The sequence below is a fragment of the Ursus americanus genome, chromosome 15 (genome assembly GCF_024610735.1).
Source record: "Ursus americanus isolate L20-20 chromosome 15, mUrsAme1.1.p, whole genome shotgun sequence".
Classification (NCBI taxonomy): Eukaryota; Metazoa; Chordata; class Mammalia; order Carnivora; family Ursidae; genus Ursus; species Ursus americanus.
This window is the reverse complement of record NC_142141.1, coordinates 16,092,991-16,105,183: the sequence shown is the minus strand read 5'-3', so window position 1 is coordinate 16,105,183 and position 12,193 is coordinate 16,092,991. Positions and strand designations below refer to the sequence as shown.

The 12,193-nt window shown below is 40.8% G+C and overlaps 1 non-coding gene across 1 annotated transcript; it reads right to left on the bottom strand.

Annotated features, from left to right (window-relative positions):
• Positions 1 to 5,589: 5,589 nt before the first annotated feature.
• Positions 5,590 to 12,006, bottom strand: FAM200C (family with sequence similarity 200 member C). Its single transcript, XR_015726848.1, has 2 exons — positions 11,575 to 12,006; positions 5,590 to 8,014 (listed from the first exon to the last, which is right to left on the bottom strand). It is a non-coding gene; the product is annotated as a family with sequence similarity 200 member C (transcript).
• Between the last annotated feature and the right edge of the window lie 187 nt (positions 12,007 to 12,193).

Sequence of the window (12,193 nt, the reverse complement as noted above, 5' to 3'; positions counted from 1 at the left end):
AGGAAACAAGTTCAGAGTCTGATCCTGAAGGAAAGATTTTATAATCCAAAATAACTGCAAGATTTTTCTGATTTATATAGGCAGAAACCTGGTGAATATGTGTGCAATGGGATTCTAAGAGCATTAGACCAAAGAAGGCATAATATTAACAGGTCAAATTTACTGATATGGGTGTACTTATCAGGGATTCTCTATTTAATGTGTTAATCTGTATTAAGAATTTGCTTATTTGGACTCAACAGTGACCTACATATAACAATGAGTTTGAGATTCCAAAACTTCCCTGGCATAATGTAGACAAAAGAGTTAAAAGATTTAGGGAGAGAGAAATATTGGAGTAAACATATTATGTGTGACCTTCAAACTTCCCCCACTACTGCCCATATGATTCAAGAGGACCCAGTGGACACTCCTTCACTAAGGTATTGAGCAATACATTAATGAGGAGATTATGAATATTCTTGAACATCTCTGCGGTAGCTGTTCTCTTTAAGCTGGTATAATGGTAGAAGATGCTGTCACCAGTTCAACGCTGTTCATTAATTTCATCTGGATTGAAGGGATCCTAGAGCGGCAGAGGCCAAGTGGCAGTGTTCAGTCACTAGAAATAAGGGGGATGTGTTTAACATAATACACAGCAGGGACAAAATGGCCATCAAAATGTTTTGACACCCAGGGATCGTCGACAGTAGCCGTTGATGGTTACTTTTATGTGTTAGTCTGGCTGGTGGTGCCCAGACATTTGGGTAAACATTATTCTGGGCGATTCTGCATTGGTGTTTTTGGATGAGATTAACATTCAAATTGGTGAATTTTGAGTAAAGCACATTGCTCTCCAAAATGTGAGTGGGTCTCATCCAATTAGTTGAAGGTCTGAATAGAAGAAAAAGACCAAACTTCCCAAGCAAGAGGGGAATCTCTAGCAGACTGTCTTCAGACTGGATCTACTTTCCTGCCTGTCTGGCCTACTGGCATAGCCTGCAGATTTTGGACTTGCTAAGCTTCCATAATTATGTGAGTCAGTTCCTTATACTAAATCTCTGGTTCTGTTTCTCTGGTGAACCCTAATACAGTAGCTAGTTGGTACAGTGGACCTAGGAATGAAGTAGATGGGAAGTCTACTAAATATAACTTGATCAACATGATAGGAAAAACTCAAGGTCTCGTGCTTAGAAGTCTGACTAAAGTCACTACAGAGAGAGTCATAGCCTCTCCTCCAGTTTCCAGACCTAAGCCAGCTATCATACCCAGATTATAAATCCAGGGACTCATGCACCTTGGTGAAATTTCTGATGTACTAGTGGTCTGAAGCATGTTACAATAGTTCTTTCCAGGTGAAATATAAGTTCCTGAACCTTGTATCATCTCCCACTGCAACAGAGGCTTGATGCTTGTGGGTCTTTTTGGTTTTTGGAGGCAGCATATACCACATTTGAGTGTATCACTCTGACCCATTTACTATAACACTGCTAGTTTTGAGTGGAGTGGAAAAGGCTCTGTAGCAAGTGTAGGGCTAGCTACTCTGCCACCTGAAACTTAAGACCAGCAGATCCAATGGCGTTAAAGGTGGCAAATAAGGATTCCGAATGGAGCCTCTGGCAAATGCCAATAGGAGAATCAAAGCATATAGTTTTCTCTTAGGGCTACATCAACCTCCTGTCTGGTATAATCTGCAGAGATCGTGATCATCTTGACGTCTAACAACAGTCCATCACACTGGTCCACTTCACTGAGGACATGCAGATCAGATCTGATACAAAGGTAGTAGCCAGTTTGGGAGCAAATCCATACCCTCTTTTGAAGTTAACTGATTTTGCTTTTAGAAACAGCTCTGTGGCACTGGGTGCTGAGTGATTCAGCAAGCCATGAACTGGAATGTGCACAGCAGCACCACGTCAAGTAGAAGTGGTGTACAAGGGAGAGATCAAGCAGGTCTAGAACACATAAGCAAGTTGCCTGAGTAGGTGGCTCAAGTCCTTTGACACCTACTCCTGTTACAAGGCTTCCTTTTTCCCAGTCTTTAACTTTGGCTGCATGAGGAGTTACTTATAACCAGCTGACTAGCAAGAAATTTAGGTCTGGTTTACATTTATTTTGCCTAATAGGCTAGTGCCAGCTGGGAGCTGCAAAATCTGCTGCAGCATTACAACCTCAATCCGTATGTCTCTGAAAGATCCTGATGAAGGGAAATCTTCCTAAGAAGAATTCTGAGCAGTACAATTGCTTGTCTGCAATGTCTGAACTGAGCACTACCCAGTAGTATGGATCGAAACTCTAGTATTCAAGGGCAGTTACTAATGGCTTGATGATTGTTCAGGACTTGGGAAGAACAGATTTATAAGACAAGTGACAAGGTCTGGGGGCACGGCATATAGATGGACCTCTCAGAATAGGCAGAGAGTTGAAGATTATTATGCTCCAGGCGAATATTCACCAAAGGACGCTGTACATCCATAAGAATGTACTTTGTAGACATGCAACTATAGGGAACATAATTAACCATGAGCCCCAGCTGTTGCACTCTGAAATTCATCACACCTGTGCTGTTTCATGCTTCTCATGGGCTGCTTCCAGCAAATGACTGAGAGTAGCAGGGATATTAAAGTATATACGGGTCTCTTGTGATAGCTGACCTTGGCTTGAGGACTCCTCGAAGGGCTTGCTGAAGCTAAATTAAGACAGAGGAGGGCTCTCAATGATCAGGACAAGATGACGTACTTTGTAACGATTAGTCAGCCCTGGAAAACCGTCATCCTAATGATTGCTCAGTGGGCCCATGTACAAGAGTGGCCATGTTGGCAAGGATGGAGGCTTGTACACAGGCTCAGCAACATGGACTTCCCCTCACCAAGACTGACCTACTGAGTACCTGACCCGCCAACAGCAGAGACCAGAGACCAATACTGAGCCCTAATATGGGCACTTAGTGGCAGGTTACTTACATTAGATCCCTTCTATCATGGAAAGGACAGCAATTTACTCTCACTGGAAAAGACACATTACCTGGGTCTTAGTAACTGTCATGGGATAGCAAAGGAGCATGTGCTGACCTATCCACCCACTTCAAGTAGCCTTTGGTGGTTAAGAAGCTGAGACGTCAAAGATCCGCATGCTCAAGTCAGTTTTAGAGAAAAGCTATTCATATTTTCTCTTTCCCACCGTCATCTCCCAATGCTCCGCCACAGTTCTGTTCGCCAATTTTGAGCCACCAGAGGCTCAGGTGGGGCATTTAAAAAATATATATATATTTGAGAGAGATAGAGAGCACAAAAGTAGGGAGATGGAGAAATCTCAAGCAGATTCCCTGTGAGCGCACAGCCCCACGTGGGGCAGGATCCCAGGACCCCAAGGTCATGACCTAAGCTAAAATCAAGAGCTGCAACTCAACCAGCCGAGCCATCTAGGCGCCCCTCACGTGGGGCATTTTTAATTTGAGCTACAAATCCTTTTTCTTTCTTTCTTTTTATTATGTTATGTTAGTCACTATACAATACTTCATTAGTTTTTGATGTTGTGTTCCTTTCTCTAGAGATGTTTAAAATCAGGTATTTGGCGAAATGTACGTGGTTAAATTTACTTTCAACCAAACATGCATAGAGAGTGACATCTGCTGGTCATAAAGATTATGTGTTTCTCCTGATTCTTTTTGCAATCGACCAGTGACCTTAATTACAGAGTAAAAATATAAGACAATTACCTCTTCCTTGGGAGAAAAAGAAACCAACACATGACTTGTAAGTGCCAATGAATGCACCATTGTGGGAAGTTTTTTTAAACTAAAAAATAATCTAAGTTTCTTCTTCATTTTAGCAGACATTGCAGTCTTCTTTAATTTGATCAGGGAAAATAAACTGTTGTAGAATTTGAAAATGAGTTAAAAACTCAGCTATTCCCTTTAAAATATCCTTTGGGTTTTTGTTTCATAGCAGAAATTAATGAATTTAGTTTAAGAGAGAATTCTAATGGACTTAATGAAAGACTGGCCATCAAAGGTCATTTGCTCCTGGCATTGCATCCTAGTCCTGCTTTTTTGTATTGTTAGTTTCCATGCTTCATACATGCATACATGGCTCCCATCCTTCTTCCTTCCTATGTCTAGATACACACACATACGAAACTTTGTATACATACTCTTCCAGATTTAGTCCTATATTAGCTTTGGAAATTCTTCCCACTGCTTTTGATGTTAGGTTATACTAGAAAAAATTAGGACTTATATTTTGTAACTACAGTTTTAGACGAAAGCCATGTATTTACATTCATTGATAAAAGTATTCTGATGGATGGTGATCAAGTTCAGTTTTGTTAGAAAATATAAACTTCAATTTGCAGTACTCAGGTGGCACCTGTTAGATTCCATTCCCCTTCAGTCTTTTTTCTCCAATTTTTCACTATTATAAAAATGCTGTAAATGCCTGCTTTAAAAATAAAACTTTGTGGATATCCCTGATTCTTTCTAGGAGGTAAATTCCTAGAGGGAAAAAAATCCCCAATCAAAGGGCTATGAATAATCAACAAAGAACTAAAATTAATACTACAATAATAAAAAATTGGGAATAGTAGGAGAGATGAACATTTTATAAATTCAATATTTACCTATCATTTAGAGGAGTCAGTATGTAATTTCTAGAGCTGATAAATCAGAACCGGCATATGTGGGGGCGCCTGGCTGACTTAGTTGGTGGAGCACACGACCCTTGGTCTCAGGGTTGTGAGTTCGAGCCCCATGTTGAGGATTGAGTTTACTTAATAAAAAAAGCCAAAAAACAAAACAAAACACAAAACTGGCATACGTGTTTGGTATAAACACATTACTTAGAGATAAGGGTGGAACCACAAAATGTTAAAGCAGAAATGGTTAAGTAATTGGGCAGGAAAGGGACTGTGGCTTTTCATTATAGGACTCACTTTTTAGCATACTACTTTTTTTTTTTTTTTTTAAGATTTTATTTATTTATTTGACAGAGAGAGAGGCAGCCAGCGAGAGAAGGAACACAAGCAGGGGGAGTGGGAGAGGAAGAAGCAGGCTCCCAGCGGAGGAGCCTGATGTGGAACTCGAGGCCAGGACCCCAGGATCACGCCCTGGGCCGAAGGCAGACGCTTAATGAACGACTGAGCCACCCAGGCGCCCCTTAGCATACTACTTTGATAAGTCATTAAAGTTTTGAAATAAAAATGTAAATTTATTAAAATTTAAAAATATATTTTACCAAGTTATTATCCAGAAAAAGTATATTAATTTAAATTCCCCACGGGAAATTTTTTGATGGCTCTGAATTACTATAGTGACTTAACATCAATTTATTTATTATTTATATTTGATCCATTCAAAAGTTTTGAACTACGTTAGGAGAATACACATAGCTTAAGATGTAAAATAAGTGAGAAAACTGGGATAAAGGGAAAATAAGATGAGACCAGAGGCCCAAAGAATCCATCAGAACCATCTGGAAGCTGGTTAAGAATGAAGGCCCTTGAGCTTATCCCAGACCTGCCAGATCAGAATCTCTAGAGTAAGGCTCTGGGATCCTCCTTTTAGCAGCCTCAATGACTTGGGGTCCTGGTGTAAAAAAGACAAAGAGTGACTAATAGTATATTAGGACATTTATTAATGTCATGGTATTTAGAGCATGGGAGCTAGAGGAATGGACATTGTAAGACTAATTCCAAAGAATACATTTAAAAGTAAATCTTATATAACTAAAATCATCCCTTTTCCCACTGTAACATTTCATAATCCTCTTCTGATCCCATTAACCTCCCCATAACAACACTCACAGAGACGCGGCGACTCAGTCTGTCATTTTGTCCCTCAACTTTTACTTTTAACACGAAAATCTACGTTCTGGGAGATCTTCTCTTTTCTCTGGGGTCCATTCCTACCCTATTGTACCACTTAGCTGGATATTCTAGCACTTGTGTGTCTTTTTATGTATCACATCAACAGGTTCAACAGATACTTAGAAGAACTCTATGTATCCACTAGGTGGTACTTAGTCTTTTCTGCTGCCTGTGTTCTTATTCTCGAAACCTATTTTCACAGGCCTCATGTGAAAATTGAGTTACACGTGCTAAACTTTTTCTTGGGATTTCGTATACCATAAATATAAAAGAGACACAATTACAGCTTAATTTTACAATGACATTAAGAATATACTAAAACTTATACATTAAAAATGTATCAGCTCACAGTGACTTCTGCTGTAGCTTTTGTTCAATGATGTCTGAGAAACGAGGAACTTTTTTTGAAATAGCCACACGGATGTCATCACTCATATTAAAGCAGCTTCTGGACTTTGTTTTAAAATGTAAAAGTGATGAAAATCCCAACTCACAAAGGTATGTAGTTGCAAATGGTATAAGGATTTCTAGAGCTGTCTTTGCCAGGCTTGGAAACACTGTGAATTGAGCACACCAGAAATCCTCCAGCTTCATTGTCTCAAATTCCATTAGGATTTGGCCACTAGCTCGTAATTCAGCAAGATCCGTTTTCATCAAATAACCATCATCGACAAAATCCAGATTAAAAAGAAACGGATCCAGTATCCATTTACTTGCCTCAGCAAGATCTCCAACAGAGAAATATCCATGGAAGAAGTTGCTCACCTGTTGCAGGTGCTGTGTTATTTCGGCTGCAATGCTTGCTGCTTCATGATCTGAAACAATGATTTCTTCCAGAAAAGGAAAGTTGGTAAAATTTCTTTTCTCAATTCGCTTTAGCCAAAATGGAAACTTCCTAACAAAAGCAGATAACTTTTCTCTAGCTGATACTGTGTTCATGCCCGTCCTTTGCATAGATGCACTAAGTTCATTCAGGTGTTTGAATAAATCTGCAAGGTATGCTAAGTGAACTTTAAACTCTCTATTTTCAAAGCCATCAACTAAATTACTGCTTTGGTGGTGAAGAAACTGATTTATTTCTTCATACATTTCAAAAATATGGGTAAGTATTTGACCTCGGGAAAGCCACCTCATTTCAGTATGGAAAAGGAGGACACTATACTCGATTCCAATTTCTTCAAAAAAAGCCTGAAAGAGGCGATGATTTGGAGCTCGTCCTTTGATGAAATTTATTACCCTCACCACAGTAAACAGAGCATCTCTCAGTTTTGTAGGTAAGGTCTTTGTGACAAGTTCGTGAGGATTCAACAAACAATGTGTGATCACGATATGAGGCGCCTCTTTTTTCACGCAGGCAACAAATTCTGAATTTTCTCCTAGCATAGAAGATGCACCGTCAGTGCAAACAGAGCCACATACATCAAGTGCTATCTTATGCTTCAGAAAGAAGTCTCTGAAGAGACCGAACACATCTTTTCCTTTCATTGTTAACTGCAATGGTTCACAGAATAGAAATTCTTCTATGATCTCTCTTTCTTTTATGTATCGTACAAATGCCATTAGCTGACTGCAGTCACCCATGTCCGTTGTCTCAGCAAGCTGAATACCCACTTTCAGAGGACTGGCTTTGATGTCTTCTAGAACTTGCTGTAAGATATCCTGGCTCATTTCATCAATTCTAGAATGGATCACATCATCTGATAAGGGTACCTGCTGAAGCTTCTTTTGTGCATCTGGTCCCAGAACTATTTGTGCTATTTCCAATGCACAAGGTTTCACTAATTTCTCAGCTATTGTATGAGGATTCTTCTCCTTGGCGCATAAATATGCAAACTGATAGGATGCTTGTAATAAGGCATCTTCGTGAGACGCCACTCCAAATGCTTTCAAGGTTTCACTCTGATCAGATGGTGTTGGCACGTGCTTCAGGCTACTGAGATCATGCCCACCTACACCACCATGCTGTCTGTTAAAATGGTCAGACAATTTTGATGGTCTGAGGTCAGCGTTTGAAAATATCGAGTTACACAATACACATTGTGGGCGCTGAGTTCCATCAACATCTGTTGTACAGGTGAACCAGTAACGAACATAGTCATCATCCCATTTGCGTTTCTTCGACATGGCACCCCAAAATTCTCAGGTAGTATTCCAGAGATGCTGCAGAATTTTGCTTTGGGAGTAAAATATAACCCACACATTAAAAATCAGTGGCTAACTGAATTAAAACAAAGCCACATCACATGCCATTTGTACATGTCAAGAAATACCCTGTAACACGTCAGTTCAAAGTAAACCATGACAGCATGACAGTCAAACTTAAAGCTATCAACTCATAGCTAATGCCCCGGAATAAATGACTCACCTAAGCTACATATGGGAGATTTGGACTTATGTAAGTTGTGAATACCTATAAATCCTCTATTAGTGATCTGAAGGTATGGCTTAATTTGTTTTCAACGATGTATGTTCCAAACAAATCTGGTACATTTTGTATCCCCTAAAAGGGCATCTCGCTACCACCCCCTCCTTCCATTCTCCGCCAGGGATGTACACACATAGGCAGTTATGAACAAGTGAATAGAGAAAGGAGTAATTCACTAAATACTCTAAGGAAGGACATATTTTGACAAAGTGGCTAGTTCCTTTTCGCAGTTAAGGATTAAACAGGTCTGTAACACTAATCGATCCTTGACTGGCTCTGACTCCAACGTGAGCAGAGAATTTCAAAAGGGCCTGATTAAGTCACCTTTGACACAGAAGTAGGATACAAATTTGGCTCAGAGCTTCCTTGCTGCTGAAGTGTAACACACTACCAGTCCATGATTCCTATTGTCCATACAGAAAAGCAAAACAAGTTGTTCAGGAGAAACACAACTACTTTTGTTACTGAGACTTCAGAGAAATGTCTCCCTAGAGACATGTCCTCTCCGGAAGGACACCCTTAGTTACAATAGGAATTTCATGATGCTTTTTCATATAACTACCCTCAGTAAAAGCAGTGAAGAAAGAAGCCGAAACAATGGAATGAAAATAAGCAGTATTCCCAAAATTAAGATTTGTTTTAATTTGAGGACAGGGATTAGAAGGTAATGGTCGGAACCATTAGCTAGGAAGCTAGGCAAATGGAGGAATCAGCAAAATCTTTTGCTAAAATGTAAATTCACGGTCCCCACTCCCAGAGATTCTGATTCCCTAGCTCTACAGTAGGGGCTCAGAATCTGTATTCTATGTAAGCATTTTAGATAATTTTTACGAATGGTAACTAGAGCAGTAATCTTTAATAAGAGACCGTCATCACAATCACTGGGAACCCCTTTGAAGTTACACATCTCCCTCCCTTAGAACTAACTAATAAATCATCTTCTCCAGAAGGACAAAAGACTAAATCTTGGGGTACCTGGCTGGCTTATTCGGTAGAGCATGGGACTCTTGATCTTGGGGTGGTGAGTTTGAGCCCCACGCTGGGCACAGAGATTACTTAAAAAAACAAAAAAAGACTAAATCTTGTCCAGGTGATTCTAATACATTTCCCAGTGCATAGTCAGATTTAGAGGAATGAAAACATATACTTCAGGTCAACCCCTAGGTTGCTGATATGCTAGGTTGCTAAGTAAATAGTCTAAATGCTTTAAGAGGCATTTAAGTTTCTGAGTCGATAACAACCTCCTAAGAAAGTTGAGGAACCTAGAAAGTCATGCCTTTTCTTTTTCTTCCTCCTTAGCAATGAGCAAAGATATAACCCACAGGTAAGCTCAAACGTACCTTCGAAAACAGTTCTATCTCCTAGATAAACAACTGATCCCGTTTCCAAAGTTCTATACTAGAGAATGTGGCGGAAATAACTTAACAGGAACACATGTATATCCAAATGCCCACTTTGGCCATAAAAAAACCTCACGATAAGTAAGGCAATAATATTAAAATACTAACTTTCTAGTGGCTCTGCCACAATTAACTAGCTATAAAATGAACTTCTATGTAAGCTAATAAGTTGACGTGCCATATGGCTGTTTGTTATGAGTCAGTTAAAAATTGGAAGGTATCTGCCTATCAATAAAGGTGATCTGAAATTTAAAAGTTGATCTTAAGCTTTCTTTTGTTAAGTGATGACGATAGGGCCAACTGTGTTTAGAACCTCTCCTAATGGATAGTAAAATTATGACATTGGCATAAAAAATATTCTCTATTCTCTTGTGTAAATTTGCCATGTATGTTTTGGGGAGCAGTGGAAGTGAATGAAAAAGCTTTGCTTCAGTCTCATTAGAAATTATTACAGGACCAGTGAAGAGTCCATTCCAATCCCACTCAAGTATGTTTTGATTGAAAATTTACCTGTTTTGAACAAAAAGATTTTTAGAAAAATTCATTTGTAGTAGTCCTCCTCATCACCCTCAAAGAGTGAGAATAGAGAGCAAGAATTTGGTTCTCAAAGAGGAATTTACTGCCCAAGAGGCTTTCTTGTTTTAGAACCTCACAATTTTCACTTGCTCCTCTATGGTATTTAGTAACCACAATATTCTAAAATATGTAAACATTAAAAAAGCATCATCATATTAAAAAAATATTAACAGGGGTGCCTGGGTGGCTCAGTCGCTTAAGCATCTGACTCTTGATCTCAGCTCAGGTCTAAATGAGCTTAAGCCCCACGTTGAGCTCCATGCTGGGTGTGGAGCCTGCTTAAAAAGTGGGGAGAAAATGGGGCGCCTGGGTGGCACAGCGGTTAAGCGTCTGCCTTCGGCTCAGGGCGTGATCCTGGCATTCTGGGATCGAGCCCCACATCAGGCTCCTCTGCTGTGAGCCTGCTTCTTCCTCTCCCACTCCCCCTGCTTGTGTTCCCTCTCTCGCTGGCTGTCTCTATCTCTGTCGAATAAATAAAATCATAAAAAAAAAAAAAAACTGGGGAGAAAAAAAAGAAAAAAAGAGGAATTATTGTTAAACAGATGTGATAATGGTATGTTTGTGTGAAAGAAAGCACTCATTTATTAGAGATACAGACTTAGTTGTTTACAAGTGAAATAAGACATCTGGGATTTCCTTTGAAATGCTGTACTTCAGCACACACACACACACACACAAAGTGGGGTGCAGACAGAAGACATAAGATGGGCCTTGAGTTGTTAACGAAGCTGCATGATCCGTATGCTACATTAAACCATTCTCACTATTTTTATGTTATGTGGGGGAATGTTCCATAGTAAACAGTAAAATAAACAAGCATTGTCTTAGATAGACATAATTCGTTTTTAGAATGTTTCCTTTAAAAGTCTGAGAGCCATCTTAAGATGCAGAGTGAGAGATGTGATAGAACAAAGTGAAATGTTTTTGCAAGTTTATGAGGTACAAGGGTAGATATGAAAAGGTATCATAACCGATGAGAAGGCACTTAAAAGTGAACATTCACATAACAGAAATCTTTGGGAAATGCTAAAATATATATTTCAGCAGTGACAACACCCAAGTGCAACTGTAAACCTAAAACTCCAAACCAAACACAATTCAACTTCCATCTCGCCACTGCCTCTTCCAGTCCAAGGGAGGTGCGGGTGTCCGGGGGACGGGATTTCATCTGTACACTCTGCAGTTAAAGGCAACAGCCAGGAGAAAAGGGACAGAACACAGTAGCTGAGCAAACGCTCCAGAGGCAAGCGCCTGGGATCCTGGCTTTGTCACCTGGAGGCTGGGTCCTTTCCAAGCCTCGAGTCCTCAAGTGGGGATGACAATAGTACCTACCTTAGAGGGCTGTTGGGAGCTTTAATTATTAAGCATGCATATAAAGAACATGCAGCTCGTAACTGGTAGGACCTGTTGGTGTATTATTAAGGACGGCGCGTTTGGGAAGCGGCCCGGGCGAGCTACGGGCGCCGGCGGCGAGGAAAGAAGCCTCCGCTCGGTCTCCACCCGCCCGTCTCCGAGCTTGGGCGCAGGCCCAAGGGATGCTCGGGCTTCTTTCAGGCGCCCCTCTCCGGCTCCAATTCGCTCTCCTCGGGCTGGGGTCCAGCCACTGGGTGCCGGAACCAGTCAGGGAAACGGCTCCTCAGGTCCGGTCCCCAAGCAGGAACCTGCAGGGTGCAGGGAGACAGAAGCGTCCGCAGCGACCTCCACCCGTGCCGCGCCGGGGATCCATCCGGGTTCTCCGTGTGGCTTCCCGCCCGCAGACGGGGCGAGGTGTTTCCTCGCACGCAGGCGCATTAGCCACCAGCTGAGGCCTCAGCGGGCTCGAGTATGGAGCATGCGCGTTGGCCTTCTCTAAAAAAAATTTTGTGTGTGTACGTGGCGCGGGGAGATTTTTTTTTTTTTTTTTTTTTTTTTTTTTTTTTTGGTGTCTGCCAGAAAGGATGAATCGTAGAAT